Source organism: Athene noctua, chromosome 12 (assembly GCF_965140245.1).
Source record: "Athene noctua chromosome 12, bAthNoc1.hap1.1, whole genome shotgun sequence".
NCBI classification, from domain to species: Eukaryota; Metazoa; Chordata; class Aves; order Strigiformes; family Strigidae; genus Athene; species Athene noctua.
The window spans coordinates 5,226,052-5,249,307 of record NC_134048.1 but is presented as its reverse complement, the minus strand read 5'-3'; positions in this window follow the sequence as shown (position 1 = coordinate 5,249,307).

Sequence of the window (23,256 nt, the reverse complement as noted above, 5' to 3'; positions counted from 1 at the left end):
GGAAAAACTACAGCATGGCATGTCTGAGCAGAACAGCATGTCGTTGCGAGCAGCCCGTGTACTTCAGCTACCGCTAAGGAGAGGGCTCTCGGCACAGCGGCTGACGGGGGAACTGCGAGTCCCGACTTCGTCAAGTACATCTGAGATCTGCATTTAGACCCTCTGGGAAACGCTGGCTGAAAGGAAGCTGGCATGAAATTTCCATTTGCAGTAGCAGGGTTTTGGAGAAATCAATCACTTTAGAGTCCTTTGGAAACCTTGGTCTGATGGCTTTAAATATTTACTGTACTCCTGCATGGCAGATCCCAGAACTTCAGGGTACGTTCTCCCAGGCAGCCAGTTGGTTTAGGTGCTGCAAGCCTCCAAAACAGCCTGTGCAGGTGCTGATGAAAACCAAACCTTAATATGATTGTGATATGCGATTGGAAAACTGAAATGCTTTTTGTATTTGGGAAAACCCAGAAATAATTCTTCAGACTACAGAGCACTGGTGTCCTTCATGCTCTGAGCTGGCAATGAGAGCAGGACAAGGAAAGCCCACATCTCGGCCGGTTGTGCCCACTATCTCTCACTACTTGGATCAGTGACAGAAATGCCTGCCTGGGCTCATCTCCTTGTGCTTCTGCAGTTTTGGATGACTGACTGGGGAAACTGGAAAGCAGTGATAATGCTTGTCCTACTGTGCAGCTAATGACATTGCCATCTCAGAGGCTTTAAAGTGGCCAGAGTGAGCATTAGGGGTCTTTGGGATCTATCATTTTTTGTGTTAAGCATAACAGCAGGTAACATCTATTTTTTCCCTTTTAAAGATGGCTCTAATGTCCCTGCCTGCTTCAGGGAGAGCCCTTAACGAAACTCTGAAAATTCAACAAGACACTGGAAAGGACACTTTTCTTACTTCATTATGGCCTCTCTCCCAAAGTGACCAGCCCCTTTGCTTTCTCCCTTGTCCTACCAGTGCAGGGAGTGAGGACAGGATGGGAGGCTGCTCTGCTCTCCAGGCCACAAAAATCCATCACAATTGCTGTGATCTGCTTCACCTACACCTAGAGCCCAAATAGCACAGCTCATTGCAGCTCAGAGCCACCAGCAGCTCCAAAAAGCAGATGCTTTGGCATTGTATTCCCATTACAGCATGTTGGATGAGGTTGTCAGGAGCATATTTGGATGGAGAAGTCTAAAGGTACCTTGCAAGGAAAGCCTGGAGACTGAGCAGAGCACAACAAGAGGGTGCCCAGCACCTACCCATGCTGGCCATGCTGCAGAAGAGGTTGCACAGGGGTGTCCTGGTCTCAGTTTCCCAGCCAGTTTGCCATAGGTCTGTCAATGAAGAACACATCTTCATGTGCTTCAGAGGCACCTGATGACACTGGAGGGTTTGAGTCCTTATTGTTCCAGTTCAGAGAGGTCCTGAGAACAGCCAGAGATACCTCAGTGGCTCATCAGGGATATCCCGCTGAAGTCCTGCCATTCCCATGCAGCCTTCACCCTCCCAGCACCACAGGCTGGAGTGGCCCCGTTCCAGCAGACAGCTCTGGAGGGTCCCCTGCACTGCCCTGCACCACAGGAGAGGCTCAGACCAACCTGGGGGTCTCTGGCTTTGAGATCAGTCTGAAATTAGTATTGATACAGCTGGAAGACACCCAGCAGGGAGTGCAACATAGCACTGGGGCAGTGAGACTGTGTGTTGGCCCCATCGTTAGGAGGGGGGTGCTGCTGTTTCACTGCTCTCTCCAGCAGTTGCCTCCCCTGCACCAAGCAGCTGAAGGCAGAACCCCAGAGCAAGGGGTCCAGGTCAGCCAGGCTCAGACCCTCCAGCCCACCTCAGCCTTCAGCAAGATAGCCCAGACAGACGGCAAGAAATAGTTACTTTGGCAAGAACATGCAGATGTGAAATTGAGATAAAAGTTTGCTGGTATGAATTCATTAATCAGCTCCAGAGAGCTGATGAGTGTGCTGGGGGGCCTGCCTGGCAGGGAGAGGACTGTGCAGGGATTGCTTCCTAAACAAATGGGGCTGACTGGTGAGCTCTGGGCATTGTCCTGGGCACACAAGGTCCCAGTGAAGGCCATGACTTAATGCAGGTGATGTCATGATGAGCAGTAAGTCCTCTGATGGGAAAACCCCCAGCAAAACACCCTTCCAGGACTCAGGGCAGCAAACCCTGTTGGGCACTGCTTGGACTGGTCTGCATTGCAGGGAAGAAAAGGCAAAAAAATCTCACCTGGTACTTGGTGGGCTGAATTTTGGGTCTGCATGTAGTCAGCAGGCAGGGTCTTGCTTCAGCTGTCCCCCTCCATGCAGTCTGGAGCCTGGCTGCAGCTCAGGTGTCCTGCCTGCCCTGAGATGTACAAACAGTGCTGCAGAGCATGGAGAAAGTGCAAAGATTTTAAAGGAAAAATAAAATTAAAAAAAAAAAAAAAAAAGAGAGATACGTTTTTGTGAAGGAGATCTGGACTGGATTCAGCTGTTTGTTTAGCCAGGCCAACACAGCATCAGCTGCTGCCTGAGCAAACAGTGTGTTCAATATCTCCTGAGGGGAAAGGGATGAAATGTCCTTAAGGCTCACCCCAGCATTTTACCAAAACATTTATTGCTGGTCATTATAAATCTGCTGGTCGTGCTGCTGGGCAGGCTGTAGCAGGTCAGCAGCATAGCTCTGAACAACCAGCAGCTCCATGCAATGGCAAGCTCTTCAAACTCCTCCTGCTGCACTGGATGGCTCCCAGGACTATCACCTGAACCACAGGATTGATACCCCAGTTCTGCAACCACCCAGAGCCCCAGACAGGCACAGGGATGGACACAGCTGTTGATGGAGAGGGCCCATGGACCAGTGACCGCTTCGCGTCTCTGCAAACTCATTTAAACCAACACAGCTCACATGGGCTGTAATTTATCCCCACTTTGCCTTGGTGTAAATATCTGCCTGTGAGAGAGAACAGGCAACAAGCACAGCCCTGGCCAACCCATCTCCACCAGTGGTCCAGGGAGACCAACACTTCCAGTGGCAGCATCTGACTCCAAGCACTCAGCAAGGAACATCCAGCTCCCCGCAAAAATGAGGGTCTTAAATATCAGAATGTTTAAACCTAAACAAATGCTGGGTCTAGCTCATCAGCTCTGAACCCCAGGAAGGTCACACTGCCAGGATTTCCTCCCTTAATTTTAGGGGCTAGCAAAATTTTGCAGAGTTGTTTTTCCTCCTGTGCCAACTGAGATTTTCACTATCAAGATCCACATAAGTACATTGCTGCTTTCCAGACCATAATTTACAGGAGATGCACGTGGAAAACATCAAGCCCTCCACGCCTTTAGAGTCTGACTCATTTGCCTGAAGGTCTCACAGACATGGAGGAGCCCCCTGTGCTTGTGGGGTGCCCTGTGTCCCCCCAACAGCCAGCTACACACCCCAGGGTGCATGTTCAACACCGCTGCTCAGCTGTGTCCACAATTACACCCTGAGCTTTACTGAAATACCAGAACTGTGAAATCCACAGCAAAACCATTGTTGATGCTGCTATTGATTTCAGTGGGCATCTCCAACATATTTAAAAGCTAAAAAATTAGGAAAAGCTAGAATATAACATATACAGCCAGAATCTAACACACTTTATGGTAAATACACTGGAATATAGACTCAGTTGTACAAAATGCAGGAGCATATTAAGTGTCTGACAGCTATTTTCGGTCACTGAGAACCCCCAATGAAACCAGCTAGGAAACTCACTCCCTCTGTTTCAAAGTTGGCTTATTGATAAAGAAGGAAGAAAAGCAGAAGCATTAAAAAACCCTCAACAGTAACCCCCAGCCTTGCTCAGCCTGGCTCTTTCACCAGCACTATAAAAGAGGAAGCAAAGGAAGGTAATATAAAGCCAGAGCACTGTGGGAGCCCTGCCCATCCCCAAAACCACCTCACCCATCACTTTCCCATGGCTCCTGCTGCCGTTTGCCTCCCAGCCAGCAGTAATCTTGATTTTTTTAAAGCTAAAATCCCAAACAAGAAGGACAGTTAAAAACTATATTGTCAAAGCAGGTAGAAACACAAGGAATGGGTTCAAGCAGCTGTTTTAGAGATCTCACCCAGCTTGGACATGTCTTCGTGGCATGTGGCACTCCCCGACACATCTGCAGGGATTTCCCAGGCACATGTGGTGGCGGAGACCTAGCCTCTCAAGGGCTTGCACCATGGCTTTTGCACCAGGTTGTGCAGCCCCAGCACCCTGCATCCCCAGCAAAGGTAGGACAAATCTTGTACTGAGGATCAGAGTGAGCCCTACCCTGCAGGCAGAGCCCTTGCATCCACAGAACCAGGAAAAAAACAAAACCAAAACAGGTTTATCAAAGACTAATTAGGGACAATCCTAGCTCCTCTATAGTCAGTAAAGTTTTGCTATTAACTATTACCAGGGCTATATTTTACCCAAGGAGATTTCCTGTTAAAAACCAGCTTAATTAAAGCAGGTAGAAAGTCCTTGTAGGTCTTCCTACTCTCACACCAGCAACCCAGGCAGTCAGGTTGCTAACACACTGCCTTACAGACCTGAAACAGGGATCAAGGGGAGATAAAAGGGACAGAGAGAGCCCAGGGGCTCAGCTTATACATAGGAGCAAGGAGACGGTTCTCTCATGCAGAGCCAGTGACCTCAAGGCACAGCATCATCCCACACCTCCTCCCTAACCCATACCACCCCCCCCCAACCTACTCCTCTCTACCTTACCTAAGCATCCCTCACCCCTAAAAGCCCTCCCAGCTCCTCTCCTCACTCTCCTCCAAGCACCTAGCCTGCCCCAGCAGCCCTTCATTTCTTTAATTGATTTTTCCTCCTGTGGATATTTTAAGCACCTGCTGTACCCAGATTGTTTGCTGTCTGATGGAAGCAGGCAGCTTCACTCTTATCTGTCAGGGTAGACGCAAACCGAAGCCAGCAGGGTATAGGCCAGCTCTCTTGAAGCTGGGTAATAGCTTTATGTAACTTGAATAAAAGAGCCAAATTCAAGAAAGCTCCTTTTATCCTTGCTCTGCCACAGACTGGAGGCTTTGGATGTGCCAAGAGCTCCACTTGCGCTGCAGTTCCCCAGCTGGCAGCAGCCCTGGGGTTTCAGGCTTGTGGGGTACACAGCCTACTTCGGGTGCTGAGAGGGTTGAGTGCTTCTCTCCCTCCAGAGCAGGGAAAACCGTGCTTTGCCTCTGGCCTGGGAAAGCACAAGCTCCCAAGGCTTATGTTGGCACGGGGGGTTGCTGCAGAGCTCCAATTGCGATGCTTGAATTCAGAATTTGGAGGACATATTTTGCATTAATCAAATAAATGCATCATGTGAGGCATTCTCCATTTAAATGTCTGAAACAGATGCTAACTAAATGATCAGTATGACATGAGCAACATGGTCTGGGTCTAGAGGATATGGGAGGCAGTGGAGAGGCTCCCAGGCTGCGAGTTGTGTGCTTGGTCCATGTGCCAAGCGACCTGCCGAGGACGGAGCTTCGATTAGTGCTGATTAATCCATGGATGTAGAAAAAGTAATTGTCCAAACTTGCTGCCCAGACTGAAGAGCAGGAAGGGAGCTTTTCTTTGAAAGACCTCAAAATCCACTATGCAACATGTAGTCATCTCCCATAAAGGATCACAAATAATTAATCCAGCTCTAACTTTTCACATAAACCAAGAGAGTTTTTTGGTGCTGTGGTGCTACTTGCTTTCCCCTGTTTGCTTTCATAGAGGAGCCCTTCCTACAAACTTTCCTAGTGCAATAAAGTTAAGCTGCTTGGACTTACGCTCCTGAATGCAATAAGGGTGGCTTGAATTGGTAGCTGGGCTGCTTATTGCATGAGTGGCAGGCAGATACCACTGGGAGAGGTGAGAGAGCCAGGTTTAGGGTGATAAAATAGTTCATTTGGGATAAGCATCCGTCAGGACAGGAGTTCAGCTAATCCTCCCCTTGCACTTGCTACTTCTGCAAGGAAGAGTCGGAATGTGACGAGAGCAAGATTTCTTGTTGCAGTGTTGGGTCTTTCCAGGATATATTCAGAAAATTCAGTTTCCTAAGCTGATCTGGGAGCTCAGAGAGACTTGAAACTGCAAAATAATTGCTGGAAAAGAATCTGAAAATGATAGCTCCTTTTTTTTTTCTGCATAGAGTTACACTTCACTTATCCTGATGGAGAGTTCAAGAGCCAGCTCTTTTTCCTCTTTTCATTAACTCCTATGACTACATACATTTGAGAAAAGCTTCCATTAGTCACAGTTGCTTTCCTACTCATCCTTCATGCCTTTCAGCTGCAAGACCAGACTAACTGATGACAAGTATTTCCCTAAGTCCAGCTATGATCTGAACATTGTTATGTCTGCACAGTGTTACCTCTTTCTGAGAAGTCACGATTAGTGCAAATGCATAAAATAATGATTTGGGACAGATACCTAATATCAAACAAATCCTCACTCTGACTCCTACCATCTCTGGTTGCCAGTGAAGAGCACCGGGCCATGAACGAGTACCATCCGCAAGATGATCCCTTCCAATTATCTGGAACTTAAAAGCTCTGGCAGGGTGTATCTGCACTGGGAAATTCAAGTCTCCCCCAAAAGAGCATCAGCCATCCCTGTCATCCCTTCAGATCTCAAAACTGCCCTAGCCAAGGGCAGGCAGCTGTTCTCGGCACGCAGACCCAAGCAACTTTCCATCAAGGCTTACATTTTAAAGGTAGTGGTTTCCATACTTGCTTCCTGGTGAAGACCACATTTTAGTGCAAAACCTGTGCAATGGGCAATGAATTCACCTTCTGCAACCACAGGGACTACCTTGCCCCTTTCTCAGGTGTGAAAAGCTCACAGTGAAAGTGAAGGCTAAGAATGGACAGCTTAGCAGCTGGAAACGAGGGAGGAAAAGCACTGGGGACATCTGATGAGCCAGCTCTTGGCATAAACTGCCTGAGAAGCTCTGCTCCAATGAGTTATCATTTGCCCTTGGTCTGAAAAGTGAACAACATATTTTTCCCTTCCCAGCTTGCTGCCCACTTGCAGAAATACAGACGCAGAGGCAACCGGACAGAAGAGCGGCAGCTCCGAGGCACATGCCAGGGGTGTCATGCCCGCGAGCCGCTCCAGATGCACGCTCTGCAGTGAAGCGAGTTGTCCAAAGTTGGCACTGTTTGCAAACAGGAGGATCTGTTGGCTCTCCGTGCTGCGCAGGCTGTTCCCCTCCACGCTTGTTTAGCTGGCACCTCAGCCGTGTTACTGGCGTTACACCCTCGTGGGCACGGTGCCACCCCGGCAGATGGGCATCATTGCAGAGCTACAAGAGAAACAGCGTGCACATCAATTGTCGGTGTATTAGAGGGAGGATTTATGTTCAGGAATGTTAAAACAGCAGCTCATGCAGTGCCCTGACCCCTCCGACTAAGGAGCTGAGCTGCTGAATGCCCGGACGGGATGAACGTTGAGAAGCCGCTGCCAGCTCCCTGTGCCACCACGGGGTAGGTGAGGGGCACGAGGGGACTGGGAGCCAACTGGGAGCGCAGGTGTTGCCATGCATCTCTACACTCCTGGCTCTCTGCTAGAGGAATCACTGTGTGAAGCCTTGTAGCTCTTTCCCCAGAGTTCACTCCTTCTCTGGAAGCAGCCACAGGCACTCCCAAGGTTTCCACATCAAGGGGATATGAACATCCTTCTCTGCTCCAGCAGAGCTTTTTATAGATGGCTACAGCCTATCTCGACGCTGTGCGGAACATGCTCGGCGTTGGCCTCTTCAATTATTGCAGCTGTAGCAGCTGAATCTAAGGAATGACCTCAAAATAACAATAGGGACATGCTGTGAAATTCCTATATGAAACAACAATAAAAAAAATCTTTATTGCTGTTACTAAAAGTACTAACAGCAGCACTTTGTTCAAGCTGAGTTTTAAGGCCAGGATTTTAAAGCGTGCCTGGGGGGATACATGCCAGTAGTGCATGGCATTGCTGCTCCATGAGGCTCCTCCTAAAATGTCGGCCCCAAAATCTTAGGAACTGCCCAGTGTTTTGTCGCCTTTTGCATTTTCTATGTCATTCCTGATTTGTGCAATGAAAAAAACAAAATTGGTTTTGGGTCCCTTTGTGCCAATGTATTATTCCTGCAGATGTACAATTTTTGTATTCCAACAAAAAGGGGTAAATAGATAACAAGACTTCACAAGCAAACAAAACTGGCCACCTAACCTTTGAAGTGCTACTTGCCACTGCTCTTCACTTCTGTTTTGTGCCCATTTAAGTGTGTCATTACCTGGCCATATCTACACAGCAAGTAAAGATCTGATGACAAGGCACACTAGATCCCTGTGCTTGCTGAGCTATGCTAGTAGAATGCCACCAGCAAGGAAGAGGAGCACAGAGGCTTCGCTGAGCATTAGCACATCAGATGGAAACTCTTCCAAGTTCCCTGGAGATGTGCTGTCCTTACCAGAGCACTGCAAAGTCCATGTGGCCACATCTTTGCCACAGTTGCTTCCTTGCAAGCTGATTTTCATCAGTGTGAGCAGCACCATAGCCGGCTCTGCTCTCAAAGCATTGCTCTGCTGCAGAGATGCTCCCTGGTCCAGCAGCTTTACATGCCATCACTCCTGCCTAAGAATCTCTGAAAACACTGGTGCTTAGCTGTCATCCTGTGCTATTTTTTCTGGAGGAAGGTGCCTTCCCTTCCCCAGGGAACCATGGCCAAATGGGTGGCAAGACCCAAATTATCTGTAACTGGTTTTTGTTTCCTAGACCACATGCCCTGCTCTCAGTTGCTGTGTCACATCCCTTCTTCAAGTGCTTTTTCATTTTTTGAATGAAATGCCATGAAGCACCTCAAGCACCGTGGTCATGACTGTCTCCACTTATAAGCCAATAAAACTAGGCTTGAGTCTGAGAGTCCCTTGCTTGCTCGCTCAGCAGTGTGCATGTGTGTGTATGGCTGTAATACTGTTTTTCAGTGGTTTTCCAGGCTGTTTTTGAGGTCTTGTGGTATACCAGGGACTTGTGGCCAGATCTTCAGCAGCTCAGCCGTAAGCTCAGCAGGAAAAGGAAAGGGGCAGGGGCAGAGGCAGGTGGGTTCCCCTCTCCAGGTCACGTTGTTTGGAACCACAAATTCCACCCCACTTCTCTGGTCCTCTCCTGGGCAAACAGGACAAGCTCGCCAAAGGGCTGGGGTGAATCTTAAGAGAAAAACAAAAGCTGGGAGAATGGGTAGAGGAAAGCAAGCTGTGCACAGCTATGCTCCCAGCAATCTCAGATCCAGCCTTGTATGAGAAAAACAAGAGCCACTTACCACTTCCACCAAAGCTCTGTGCAGTGCAGGAGATGAGACAGGATAGTAAAAATGTGCCTTGATTTTCATTTTTGCTGTGAGGCTAAGCAAGATGAGAAGGTAGTACTATGTGGAGGGCACAGAGAAAAGCTGTCTCTGAATGACTTTGCACGATTCAGAGTTCAGCTTTGCTTCTGTACTTCAACTTTGCTTATGTCTTCAACTTCTAATTTTCACGCACTGTTACACCAAGGAATGGAGGGGCAGATATAGTCCAAAAGGCAGGACACCTCTCAAAGGTTACACATGACTCTTTTAGGAAAAAAGTCTTTTTATTTAGTGTCATGATAGCTTAGAGTTCAACTTGTGCCATGGAGCCAGCATTGTGATCATCAATCAGCCAGGAATGCCCTGCAAAGGTAGAAAAGCACATGAGAACGAGGAGCTGGAAAGAGTCTTGGCTTCAAGGTGGATGTTAATCAAGGACCTTCCGAAATCACAGTGCTCCTCTGATAGCTAAATCAAAACATCCCTGGAGCGGTCCTATCGTGCCCACAGAAAATTAACATGCCGCACACTCAACACTGAAGGCCCAATATGCCATGACCCTAAAATGGGGATATTCATGTCTTCTAGGAAATCATCAGCACCTATTCTGTTAATACAATTATTGCTGACTGTTTTTAAGAAAACGGATCCAGTATTATCTTGCTTTAAGACACAATTGCCCAAATCATCCCTTCAATAACATGTGGGCAAGGGTTGATGAGCTCGCCCTAATATTTGCTTCTGGATGCTGCACTAAACCGATCTCTGTGCCGGTTTGGTTTGGTTCCTCTCACCCACCGGTGAAGGAGGCCCGCTCTGTGCAGCATTAGTGCTCAGGCATTTGACTGAAGGGGCTTGCAGGCTTTCTACAGCTTTATGCGTCCTCATGGAAAGCTTGAGAAGATGAATGGATCGTTTCTCTTGCAAGTGCTTATTAAAAATGTGAAATGCATGATGATTGCCTGCCAACCGTCCAATTACTATTTCTGCCCATGACACAGAGGGATGGCGAGAGCATCTCCCAGCCAGGCACAGTGCAAATCAAAGAAGCACAAATTCTCTTATTTCTGCAGGGTCAGAGCTTCTGGCCGAGGACTAGCAGTGCTGGACGGACTTGTTCTTCTCCATCGTGAGTAACTGGCACAAGGGATTGTCAGCACTCAGAAGCTGAACAAATGAGCAAATTTAGATTGGAAAAGGAAAGGAAAGCCTGTTAGATCTTGAATATAGATATCATAGTATCTTGGTTGATACTATGTGAGTTCTAACTGCTTTTCCTTAATGAAGTAGCTGTACCTGAGCCAGGGAGGAGCCCTGCCATGTCCTCTGCTTGTGCATGGAGGGTAGCTGGGTTTTTGTAGTTTGATTCTGCCCTAGGGATTCTCTGTTTCTTTGGCCAGGCCTCAATGACCATGATGTTACAGCTCAGGAGGTCGTTGCCACGCTGGGTGAGGGCATTGGTCTACTAAGTGAGCGTCTGGTCTTGGGCGATGGTCCACTCTGGCTCCTGAAAAGTGCAGGTCTCCATTGGTGCACACGGCAGCTGTGCAAGGCTTTCCTCAGAGAGGGAAGAAGAGATTAACCTGGGCCCTGGAGCATGGTGTTTGATTGCTTCTGTAATGTCATTAGTCTGCAAAACCGCAGATGTTACAGGTTGCTGGGGGGGCGGGGGATGCAAGCTTGTGGGAACATAAGCGATGGAGAGGTGTCCAAACCCTCACACAGGGTCAGCATCAGAGACAGGATTAGAGCAGACAGCTCCCTGATTTTTTTCTCATTCTGTTATCCTACAAATGCTAATAGTGGCAGGGGAAGAGGAAAACACTGAAAGCCAATTACAGGAAGCAGACAGTGCCCATTGCCATGTGCATAGACACTGCTCACGGGACTCAGTGCCCCCCAACAGTCCCAACACAAACACACATCCCGCCAAAGGCCTGTTGATATTTTGAGATAGGCAGGGTCCAGTAAATTTCTTATCACCACCACTACCAGCAGACAAACTTATTTCCAATCAGCGGAAGAACCACAGGCAGGTCAAGCTCAGATTATCTCTCAGATGGGGCTGGCTAGGGAGCAGGAGCTGTGGAGCACCGGTATCATGAGGACAGAGCTGTCGCCCCCCCCTCCCCCCCTCCCCCAAACACTACTGAGTCACCTCAAGACTTTGTTGGGATCTGAGGAAGCAGAAAAAAAAAACAAGCTACGATGTGCCTAGCCCTGACTTTCACCCATGATGGGTAGGAGTCTAGCCAGCACAGATGCTGTGGTCCCCTCAGGTCCATCCTTGGGTCAGCAGAGCTGTTTGAGTGGGGCACACAGACTTTACCATGCAATAGGGTTGGAAGGGGGGAGCCATGGCTTGGGGCTGGTATTTCTTGGCTCCTCCCAAGGCAATGGCAATGCAGCAAGGCAATCCTTTCCTCTGTCCTCTCCTACCTGTTGTAGGTGCATCATGTCAACCAAACACAAAAGAGCCCCCCTCTGAGGGCTCTGCACTCAAGCTATGGTCATCTTAAAGGGAGGCTGCAGCCCAAGGCCCTGGAAGTGGCCTGGTTTTAAACACTGTGTGGAGACCGTCATGGTATCACCACTGCTGGGAAGGGCCCCAGTTCCACACGCCATCCTCTCTGATGGAGATGGTCAGGGAGAGCTGGGGGATGCAGGTCTGATTTTTCAGTTGAATATCACCCAGGATGGCCTGTCCACCTCTCTCTGTATTGGACCATGCACGCCTCAAAGTATCAGGCACTTTTCCCGGGTCTCCTAATGGTTCTTGGCAAAGAGCTGGCTCCCACAACCAGCTTGCTGCAGTTTTTACATCTGCAGATTTCTGTTTTTACAGCCTCGCAGACATCACACTGTGCTGCACTTGTATCAGTTCTGGAGGTAGTCATTAGTTGCAGTTGCTTGGGGATGGCTGCTGAGCTCAGCACTATTAGATTTATTATATGGTCAATCTCATAAGTGCTAAACTTAGATACCTCAACTCGGGTCTTGCATTTGTCAGATGGTTAAATCTACACGGAGACCGCAGTCCTCCGGCATGTAACAGTGCAGTCAGTCCGTACGTGGGGCTAGGGAGGGAGGGAGCAATCCCTCCACCTGCAGAGCTCAATGGTCTTCTTCAGTCAAAATCCTCCTCAACACTCCTGGAAATTTTTTTTGGCTGTCAAGTAGTCACTAAGGTTGTCACATGGAATAATCCCACAGAAGTGGAGACTGCGAGATGGTGAAGCAATGAAAACAGCTGGGCAGAGCTGAGGCCTCAGACGTGTTGGTGTACGCGTGGGGAAGATGTGTACATCCCTGTGAATAAAGGCTTTTGCCATTAAATATTCCAATTTCTGTAGGAACTGTTTGGGCCTGAACCCTTTGCTTCTCTGCCAGGCTCCTGTTTGGAGCTCTTTGCTCTTGCATGGTGATGGCAAATATCTCAGTGTACCTCCCAAGACTTGCAGCCCTGTGCCCCAGCCAGTTTGGTGTTGCCATGCATCCTCAGTAATTAGCCACACCAGCTTCAGGAGATTTCAGGCCTTGTCTTGTTTTGAACATATTGTAGCTTAAAATACACTTATTTTAGCTTTAATAATTTTTGCAAAAATTATTTAAGAACTTTAGCTATAACTGCTACTTTCTCTAGGATCAGATGACTTGCTCAGCTTGTCAGAGCTGTAAAGCAGTCAGATGTCTCTTGTCTATCCTGTCGTTTTGGGTTTATTTTAGTTATACTATTACTGACTTCTTTTAGCTTAGGTTTTGGTTAGCTTTGTGCAATTGCATGATTTTCCCCTCCATTAAAGAACTCATATCATACAGAGAGAAGTTCAAACAAACCTTAATAATCGTGACACAACTAACTGCAGAGACCAATAGGAGAGGGGAGAGTATAACTCATAAACAGACATGAGCTAGAAATACATAAAAATAACCTTGAATGAACCCAAAACGGAAGGGGGACAGCCCCCACTGTGCTCCTCCAGGCAAAGCCCGTGGGCACCTGACAGCTCACCATGACACTGAACTGGAACATGAGAATTAACACTGGGAAAAGGGATGAAGGTGTGGCGTTGGGATTTCATTACCCTTTTCTTTTGCTCTTTTGCAGTAGGCTTCACTGGTGCCAGAGTTTAATAATTTTTATTTCTTTGAGCCTAAAATTAAGAGAAAAATAAGCACAACCCATTAGTTTCTGACCCCCCTTCCCACCCACCCAGCCAGATGGGTCTGGTTTTAGTTCATAATTGAACTCACTCTCTCAGAAGGGAGTGAGAACACACTTTTTAACTGGGGAGGGAGCAGGAGATCCTTTCCAGGCTGTTTGCTGGCAAGGAGGAGTTTTGTTCCTGCTGAAAGGGAGCAGCATGACAAAGCCATGAGCAACTGAAGAAGGGCAGAGGCATTCGCAATCCACCTCCCGGCACGCTCTGTTATCCTGACAGCTGTAAATGGCCTAATTTTAAACATGGTTAGCATTTTTTTGTCCTAAGGAGCATAAATCTCTGTGTTGATGGTGCCATCTGTCCCTGTAAGTACATATGCAGTGATGTGCCTCTCTGTCTATCCTCCCCACGGTGGTTTTGGGCAGAGGGGGGGTAGCGTTATCACAAATGTACGTGGTGGCAGCAGACCCGATCAGGCAAGAAGTATTCCTGGATCAGAAGGTTTTCCCAGGACAGAGTAAGGTGCACAAGGCCCCCTGTAAGAGCTGTGCTGCCACCTCCCAGGAGGCTGCCTTACCCTTGGGGATAGGGCACAGCCACTGTGGAGCTGCCATCAGAGCTCTGCCTTTGCATGCACGCTGCATGGATAGCCCTTGCTACTAGGGATGGGGACATGTCTCAAAATAAAAGGATAAAGGGAAAAAGAAGTGTGGGACAGGACTTGAAAGAAGCAGACAGGATGGCGCGCTCTCTGACTCTGCTTGCATCAAGCTGTGTCCTGTCTCTCAATCGCGGCAAAGAAGGGAGAAGGGAGAAGGGAGAAGGGAGAAGGGAGAAGGGAGAAGGGAGAAGGGAAAATAAAATAAAATAAAATAAAATAAAATAAAATAAAGAATGCCAGCAAAGCAGGATTAGCTGATTAGCGTCTATCTCCCTCTGAGTACCTAACTAAAGCCACAGCTGGAGGGATCGCTGCCTGCAGGATGCGGCATGGTGAGCAGCCTCTGCCCAGGCACGGGAGCAGTCTGGCGCTCAGCCCCCTTAAGACTGGCTGGGAGTTTGCAAACAGACCCACAGACCTGTACTGCTGTCCAGTTAAGGAAGTACTTTTGGAAGTGAACTTTGCACGCTGGATGTGGTCAGCCTGGTCCCTGGCTGGGTGACGCTGCTATGCGCTGGGAAGTGGTGCTCAAAAAATTGCACAACACAAGCCCAAAACTCCTGAATGAGAGCAAGAAAATTAGATTTACCTCCTGGCTACACAGGCTCAGCCACCAACTCAACTTCCTAAGGCTTGTTTGAAAACCCAAGGGGACAAGAGTTCCTTCGGCGAGAGACGAAATGAAATGTGTGGAGGTTTGTGTCTTTTATAAATTACAAACATGACTTTTTAATTCTAAACTAAACATCCAGAGTCTCCTTATACCTGATGAATGGCAGATGCTGCATCTTACTCTACTGCTTGGCTTTTCATTTAAATACCTCTCATGGAGGCCATACTTGGGTTAAAAAGACTAAATAATTTAGATGCACATGTGTCTTCCTGCTTCTGGGTGAGCTGCACTTAGGATGCCCAAAGTCACTGGTGGTGATTTGAGTGGTGGGATGAGTAAATTCATCACACCTCCTCATCCCAGTGCTTCTGTCAGAGGACACTGCTGGTGTCTCCCACCCCGCAAAATGAAAGCGCAGAGCATCCCTAAGGCAATTACAGCCCGGAGATAACACGTAATTTGCAATGTTGCCTTAAGTTGACAGCTTCACGTGAAACAAGATAACAGCTTGTACTAATGAACATGCGATTTACAAACTGATGGGTCTAACAGTGTTTTTAAGGTGACACAAGAGCCTGTGTAAAGGCTGATTACATCACACCTGTCCCTGCCGCAGCAGAAACCGCTTGACTGCAGGTTATCGCCGTTGGTAGGAGAGACAGTCTTGCATTGAATTGACTGTATCTGATAAATTTAAGTCGATCTCTGAATTTCTAATTAGGAGATTATCTGAAGAAAGGATTTCTTTGCAGAACACTTAATCATTATTTTGTTAATTGTCAAGGATCGGGAGTAAGGACCTGCAGTTGCATATTATTGGCTGCATTAGATGCTACTGCAGCTGGTTTAACAAGGATGTTATCACTCTTAAAGTAATTGACATGGAAAAGCCCTAATATTTTCGTTTTTCATGAAATGCAATGTTCCATTTCCCCAGGTTGTGTTTTCAAAATCTGAAACATTTTTATATTTTCTGAAATGCAATATAACAAAAGGAACAATTTCCTTTAAAACAAAAACTGGATCTCTTCCAAGTCATTTAACTTCCGAAAGTTTGAATTCTTCAGTTAAAAAAAAGGAAAATAAAAAATTCAGTCTGAGCACTTCTAACAATACTATAACAATTGTACTTAGCCTGTCATGTGGGAATTCTCTTTACAGTGGCTAGATACATGGGGGAAATTAACTTGTTTAACAGTTTTTAATAGAAATGTTCTGCTGACTGTTCTCCTTGCACGTTAACTGGAATCTGTTTTGGCACAACATCAGGTCCTAGAGGCTGGGCCAAGCTCCTTGCTCCATACCCACCTCATGCTCGCAAGCGGATCCTGCCCACAGCCTGCTACAGCAGCACAACTCACACCAAGAAGGCTACTGCAACTATTTAAAGTCTTGAAAACTTCCAAAGTCAGCACTTGAAGAAACATGAAATGCAATGAATTAATGAGAAACAGAGAATGAATCATTAAAATTGCATCACCGCGACGTGTTCCTGATCGCATCTCCCTTAATGTTCTCACAGTCTGAACAATTGATTAAGAAAAACACCACAGTACACTAAAAATTGGAAACAGTTAGAAGAAACAGGATTAGCAAAGTCTTACAGGAAAGGTCAATTATTTCTCCCAATTTATTGCTAACCTGACATCTGTAAACAAATCACTAAAGGAACTCCCCGAAGACTACACTCTGTCCGACAAGACATCCTAATTAATGAGGATGCGCTATGCAAACACAAACATAAGCAGTGAGAGATAATATCTAAGCTGAGCCTTAAAAAGATACAGTGTAAATGGTTACCCAGGAGGTTGCAGGAGATCAATAAATGAGAAGGTTCAAGAGAGTCAGAATTTGCTGTGGGGTAAAGGCAGATCATCTTTGAGCGTATCAGAGCTAAGATGGCAAAATGAATTAAATGAGTTCAGAGAGGGCTTAGTGAGACTGGCCTAAAGATGAAAGACGTTTGCAATCATCCATTGTGCTTCGCGGCAGCTGAGGGTTCAGCCAGGGTGTTCACGTGCCCTGCCTACATGGCTTTAGATGCTCTTGGACTTAGCAAGCATCTCACTGACCTTCAGCATCTCTGAAGGCCAATGCATCGTGCTTGGAGCACACTCCGAGGAGGTGCCTGATCCCACTGTTGTTCCAGATGAGTTCCCAGGCCTAAGGGTTGGGATTTTCTCTGTCACTACCAGCTGGCAGCAGTGCCTTGAGAGCCATGCACCACAGTGGCATCCTCTCCACCAGCCAAATCTGCTGGTGGCCGGGCACAGCGCCTGCCCCAGAGCCCTCCGCTAGCAAAGCTGGATCATGGCAGCTAATATTAAAGATTCCTCTTCATCAGCATCCCAACGATTAAATATGTATAGAGGCATCTGAGATCTAATTTATTTCTTTTGTGTTGTAAATTCCTTTTCTCGTTGGCTTTTTTTGAGCTGCTTATAATTAAGACCTTCAGACAGAGCTCAGCATGGCTGGATTCCATCCGACCCGTTTAAAGTGCATCCCCCTCCCTCTCTCACAGTCAACCAAGAGTTTCTTCATTAATTCCAGTAATGATTTGATTTCCTTCTTTCTTAATGAACAGAGCGACACTGCATTGAGTCACTGATGTGCAACTTGCTGGTTTTTCCCTCCCTTTGGAAAGTTTTCAAAATATTTATACATTTTAAAAGGACCAGAGAAAGAAAGAAAATAAAGTTGCATTGTGTTAATTTGGCTGGCACTCCCCCTTCTCTTTCTCATCTGTGGGAATTGTTATTAATCCTATTGTCCAGGCTGCCATGGGGCTGCCTTTGGTAAGCGGATGGATGCCCAGCATCCCCTCTCCCCTCTGCTCATCCCTCCTGACCGAGCAGCTAGGGGACTGGTCCAGCCCTGGGGGGAGGGACGGGGGACTGGGCAGGGATGCAGCCAAACGTGAGGTGCTATACTGGGGTAAGGGAGCCTGTCTGAGGGTAAGGGCCACCACACCAAGGATCAAAGGCATGGGTGCCCACTGACTTGCATCTCAGGGGTCTTTGAAGGGGATTATTGTGACTGCGTTGCTTTGGGAAGTGCTTTTAGGTCTTTGGGCAGACAGGAATCCAACCCAACGCTCCCAGAGGAGCTGCTGGAATTCCTCATACCAGAGAATCCTCCCTAGCGATGGCATGGGCTGCTTTCCTCTGTAAGGTCTTCTGCTCCCCTCCCAGTCCCTCACTACCCTAAAACAACAAGGAGAAGTCTTTTCCTCTTGCCTGACATAGTTGGATGTGAATAACCAAGAAAGCTTTAGGAGCTATAGACATGCCCAGAAAGTGTCTGCATCCAGACACTGGTGAGTCCTGTGGGACTTCTGCCATAGCCTCATGGTGAGGAGCTGCTGGTTGGCCGTGTCCCTGGACAACACTGCATCCAGGATGCAAGCCCAGCCAGGAGGAATCTGCATGTAGGATTTCAAGAGCTTTCACCTACATGGGGGGAAAACGTGAGTGCTGAGCCAACAGCAGGACAAGATGGAACCAAACATGCTTAGCAAGGGATGCACCAGGCTCGCACAGAAAATCACTACCCAGCTGGGTGCTGCAGTGGCAGCTGAGAGGTGATAAACTTTCCTGTCTTGTCAGTCCAGAGAGTCAACAGAATAGGAAGGATGGCAGGTAATGACTGCCAGACACCATGTCAGTAGAGATGAGACTCTGCAAGAAGCACTTGGAGGCAAACAAATGCCCTGCAGGGTCAGAGCAGCCTTACCAGGGGACTGCTCTAAGGCAGAGAAGTCTGAGGACGGAGATGTCTTTGGCAAGGTGAATCATGCTCCTAGGGACCATGAATGGCTCAGATGGACCTTCAGGTATGATCCAGCTCTTCCCATGTGAAATGAGAGACTCTCTGAGTACTGGAGCAGACCTGAACCCTCAACCCTCAAATGCAAACCCCAGAGCTCAGGTCTTCAGCAAGGCTAGAAGCATACAGGGGGCATGGTTTTGGGGCAGCATGACCCAAACGAATGGAGACCTCCAGCATGCTGTCTGCCCAGGGCTTCTCAGAAAGGGGTTTTCCGTCTCTTTTCCTACCGAAGACAAGCAGTGAGAAGTTATTCCCATTCCCCTGTGCCCAGGCCTGGGAGTGAAAGGGGCAGACCAACACACCAGCTGGCTCCAGACAACACTAGGATGCTCTGAACCCCAACATCCTCCACCTCCCGGCTCTGCCCAGGCTGAGTCATGGCTTTCGGCTCCTGCCTGGCGTGGTGTCTCCAGCTCCCTCCACACCAGCTCCTGCAAATCTGCCGGCAGAAGCATTGCTCCCTCCTACAGCCACTGCGCGCTCTGCAGCGAGGAGTGACTCTCCCTCCAGATGGCTGTAAAGGTTAACAAGGAATTTATTCAGAGTTACATACAAATCAGATTGTCTTTTTTTTTCTGAGAGGGAACAAAAACAACCACATAATTTCAAGCCCACACAGGCAGCGCAGCCTTCCAAGGTGGTTCAGTTGCTATAGACGACCGCAGGCAGCCGAGCTGTCATGCTGAGCCCCGCGGCATCGTGGGGACCCACCATGAGTCAGGGGACGGGGGTGAGCCATGCTTCCGTCCCCCCGCGCCGCCCCCAGCTTGGCACCCGGCTCCAGCCTGGTTTCTCACCTCCCTCCCAGGGTGTACTGGGGAGAGGGATGAGCTGGCTGTCCAGGCTGCCTTCCTACAGTCTTGGGAGGAGCTGTGCTTCTTGAGGGTGGTGGAGGTCATGGCCAGTGGAGGTTGGTGGCCCGATGCGGCACCCAATTAAGTGGATGGTGTGGGGTCCTCCATAGGGTGCTGAAAAATGGAGGAGCTGGGTATCTGGGGCAGAATCTGAAATCTGATGGTGTTTTTGCTATCCACTGTGGACACTCAGCTTAGAGCTGCTCTGTCCCTGCTGCTTTGCTCTGTTTCCCTGAGGGTGCCTTTCCTCCCCATCACATGGGAACCTCACAGCTCATTGCAAATACAGTCTCCTCAGAAACCCATCGTCCTACCTGCAAACCCTTGCCCATGGCCAGCCAAGGGCTGCTTCTCCAGGCACTCTCACCACCCCACTAGCCTCATGCATCAACTCTTAGGGGCCAGAACCACCAAACCCCTTCGGTTTAGTCTGCAAGTCACCCAGCAAATTTCTGGGCTCCAAGTGGAAAGGAGTAGATGGAGAGATACCTGATTTTCTGTTGCCCTTCAAGGCTGACACTTACAGAGCACTGGGTCTGTGATGCTGGAGATGTCCATAGAAGATGGGGACTGCTGTGAATGTGGAAAGAAGGGGGATGTTTGTGTCCAGGAGGAACATCACAGGAGTTACAAGAACCACCTGTATCGATAACCTGAGGACACAACTGTCAGTGATGATGCCGGGAACCCCCAGAGAGTGGTTCGCGCTGAGACCTGGCTGCAGACAGCGCAGGCCAGCAGCCTGCTCCAACTTTGGAGCTCCCTAGGAATGGTGGTACAGCAGCACTCAGAGGAGGCACAGCCTGGTGGCACCAGGGCTAATGTGACCTTTCCTGGTGGTTCCTTTCAGGCAGTGATCTCCCAGGTCCCCCAGGGCTGGCACATGAATTTCAGACACAAATGGAGTTGTTTCACCAGCCTGATAAACCTCCCTGAAAACTTTAATAAAATACATTTTAAAGTTTCAGATAGAATTGGGGTCAGATACAGAAAGGTCACCGAGGATATTACTAGCCACATGAAAAAATGTTACACTGGAATGAGACCAACACATCTATAAAGGAGCACAAGACATGCTGGCAGGTGTCAATCATTTTGTACTGCTTCACTCCCAGCAGACACAACACTAAGGGTCAGCCAGATGTACAAAACTTCCCAATTTTACGTCCAGGGTTGCTTGGAGCAGTGATATGCCCCTCATCATTTTACATAGATAGAAGAGTGAAGAGCACACAGGCTGGAGTTGGAGAGGAAGAAGAGGAAGAACATTTTTTCCTCCCCTCCCAGAGAAAAGGTGATTCATCATCAGGTTGCAAGTGATGCCTCTGGGTTTATTAGTGTGAATAAAGAGGAACGGAGAGGTTTCATTTTAGTTTGCAGAAGGAAAACACACACTCTCGGCTCTGTGGGGGCTTGAAGCATCATCTGACGTTTTTAAGAGAAGCACTTCTAGACAGTTTGAATTCCACCGTTCTTGCCACACAGCCTTATTGATCAAATAAAGCTGATGCCTAGGCTACTTGGATGGAAGGTGCTTCTCCAGCCCTTCCTTCTAGATGCCAGTATAGGAAACAAATTGGTTCATCCCACCCTGGACACAACTGCTCTGCAATGTAAAGCCTTATGAGTTTAAGGCAGACCCTCAAAGTAGCCAATATGTTTACCAGGAAATTTTTTAAGCTGTTTAACAGAACCTGGATTGCATGTTTTCACTGGCCTGTAAATCCCACAGCAGAATGGGGAAGAGCAGGAGGAAGAGCTAAAGGAAAAGCTGTAGTTAGTTATTATCAACAATAAGAACAAGCAGACCACGTGCCACATTAGGAATATGCATATAAAATGTGTTCCTCAGCTGTACCTTCACAACATGTGTGTCTTCTTTTTTAGCACTGATGTGCAGCATAATCCAAAATCTGGCACTGTGGGTTTTTTCCCCCTAAGCCTGTCCTGTTACCCAAATTGCTTTGGCTTAAAACGTTAGTTCCCTTGGGCGTCTGTTATTCGCAGACCTCGTGATGCCAACTGAACAGCTTCCAGGAGCTCTGATGTCTCTCTTTTATTTTATTTTTTTTAATACTTTGAATCACTTTATTCCATCCACCTTCTGGAACAATTCCCTGGAGAATATCGACTCTGCTGAGCATCTGCTCGTGCAGAAAAACCAAGGCCATTCCTTCACTGGAAGTTTTCACTCCTTATGGTCATTAAAGGCTCTTCAATCCCATTTCCCAATAAATTGTGGGGGCAATATATCAAAACAAGTTGTCCCTCCATATATCTGTTGCTTGGTTTGCCTGGAGCCCATCTGCACTGCTCCCAGATGCTCGATGCCCATGGGGACAATGGGCAGCTGCGGGGGCTCTTCTCTACCATCCCCTTCCATGGGTCACAGTTTTCCCATGGCTCCACAGGTTTCCCCAAAATTTCTCCTAGACCCTATGTGAAGGCTCACTGGAACAGGAGAGGAAGGGAGTGGAGAGTGAAATGACAGCTTTTCTTGATGCTCCCAAATTATTTAGGATATTAAGGACAGGGGCTGACTGTGAGGAATTGCAGAAGGACCTTGTGATGAGTGACTGGCCAAGAAAATGACAGGAGAAATTCAGTGTGGATAAATAGCAGTGCACGTGGGAGAAACCATTCCCAACTTCAGAAATAAAATGATGGGCTCTGAGCTGACTATTAACTCTCAGGAACAAGATCTCGGGGTTATAATAGATAGTTCTCCGAAAACATCAGCTCATTTCTCAGCAGAGATTGGAAAAAAAAAAAAAAAAAAAAAAAAAGCATCTTGAATGTTAGGGATTACTCAGAGAAGAACAGAGAGCAAAACAGAAAAAATCACGCCGTTGTGTATAAATCCCCCTGTGCACCTACGCACTGAATGCTGCACAGGTGAAAAGGGATGGAGTAGATCTGGGAAGTTTTCAGAGAAAGGTGGGAAGGATATTTGAACACGCTGAATGGCTTTTGGGCAGGGAATAAGGATGCAGGTGGGGAGCTCCAAGGCTGGAGATCCACCATGGTCTTCCACCCCATAATGACAAGCCTTTCCCACTCGCTGGGAGACAGCTGGTGGCCACAGCTCAGCCCCTGACTCAGCAGCTCCTCCTCGGAGGGTGATTCAGACCCACACAGGTGCTTCCCCTGGGTTTCAGGTTGGTGTTTCTGCCATCCCTCCTCTTGCCGTGGAAGAGCTGGTGGCCACCACACATGGCACCATGCTCCACGGGTGCCGCATGTCCCCCACGCTGGGCAGGCAGCGTGGGCACTGGGGAAGAGGAATTGGAGCGACTTGGCAAAAGAGCAAGGGACGGATGCCAAAAAAAATAAAATAAAAATAAAGGAGGAAGATCTAGCTTCACCTTCTGTTCTTGTAATTCTTCTGTGCTAGCAAATCTGGTGGGAGGAGGAAAAGGAAAAAAGGCAGAAAATCCAGCCCACTGATGGAGGCAGGATTATTGCGCTGGAAATAAAGGAAAAAAAAAAAAAAAAAGCAAGAGACTTTGGAGCTAAACCCATCCACCAGCATTTGAAATGCTCAAGTCCAAATTTGTCTTCCCAGCCCTAACTCTTGGGTACATCAGACACTGGGGGGAGTTTTCATCTTTATAAAGGGAGGGGATGAAGCCAAAACTCTAGCATTTGGGATCAGGGCAATGGACAACGGAAGAGACGGGGAGAGATGCAGAAAGACAGGAAGATGAGAGCAAGGAAACGCTTGTGCAAAGAAAACACGTGTGCAAAGCAGCACTAGTGAGGACAAGGACATGTAGGATGCACCCCCGGGGACTTGCAACCAGCCAGGGTGGCAGGAGCGAG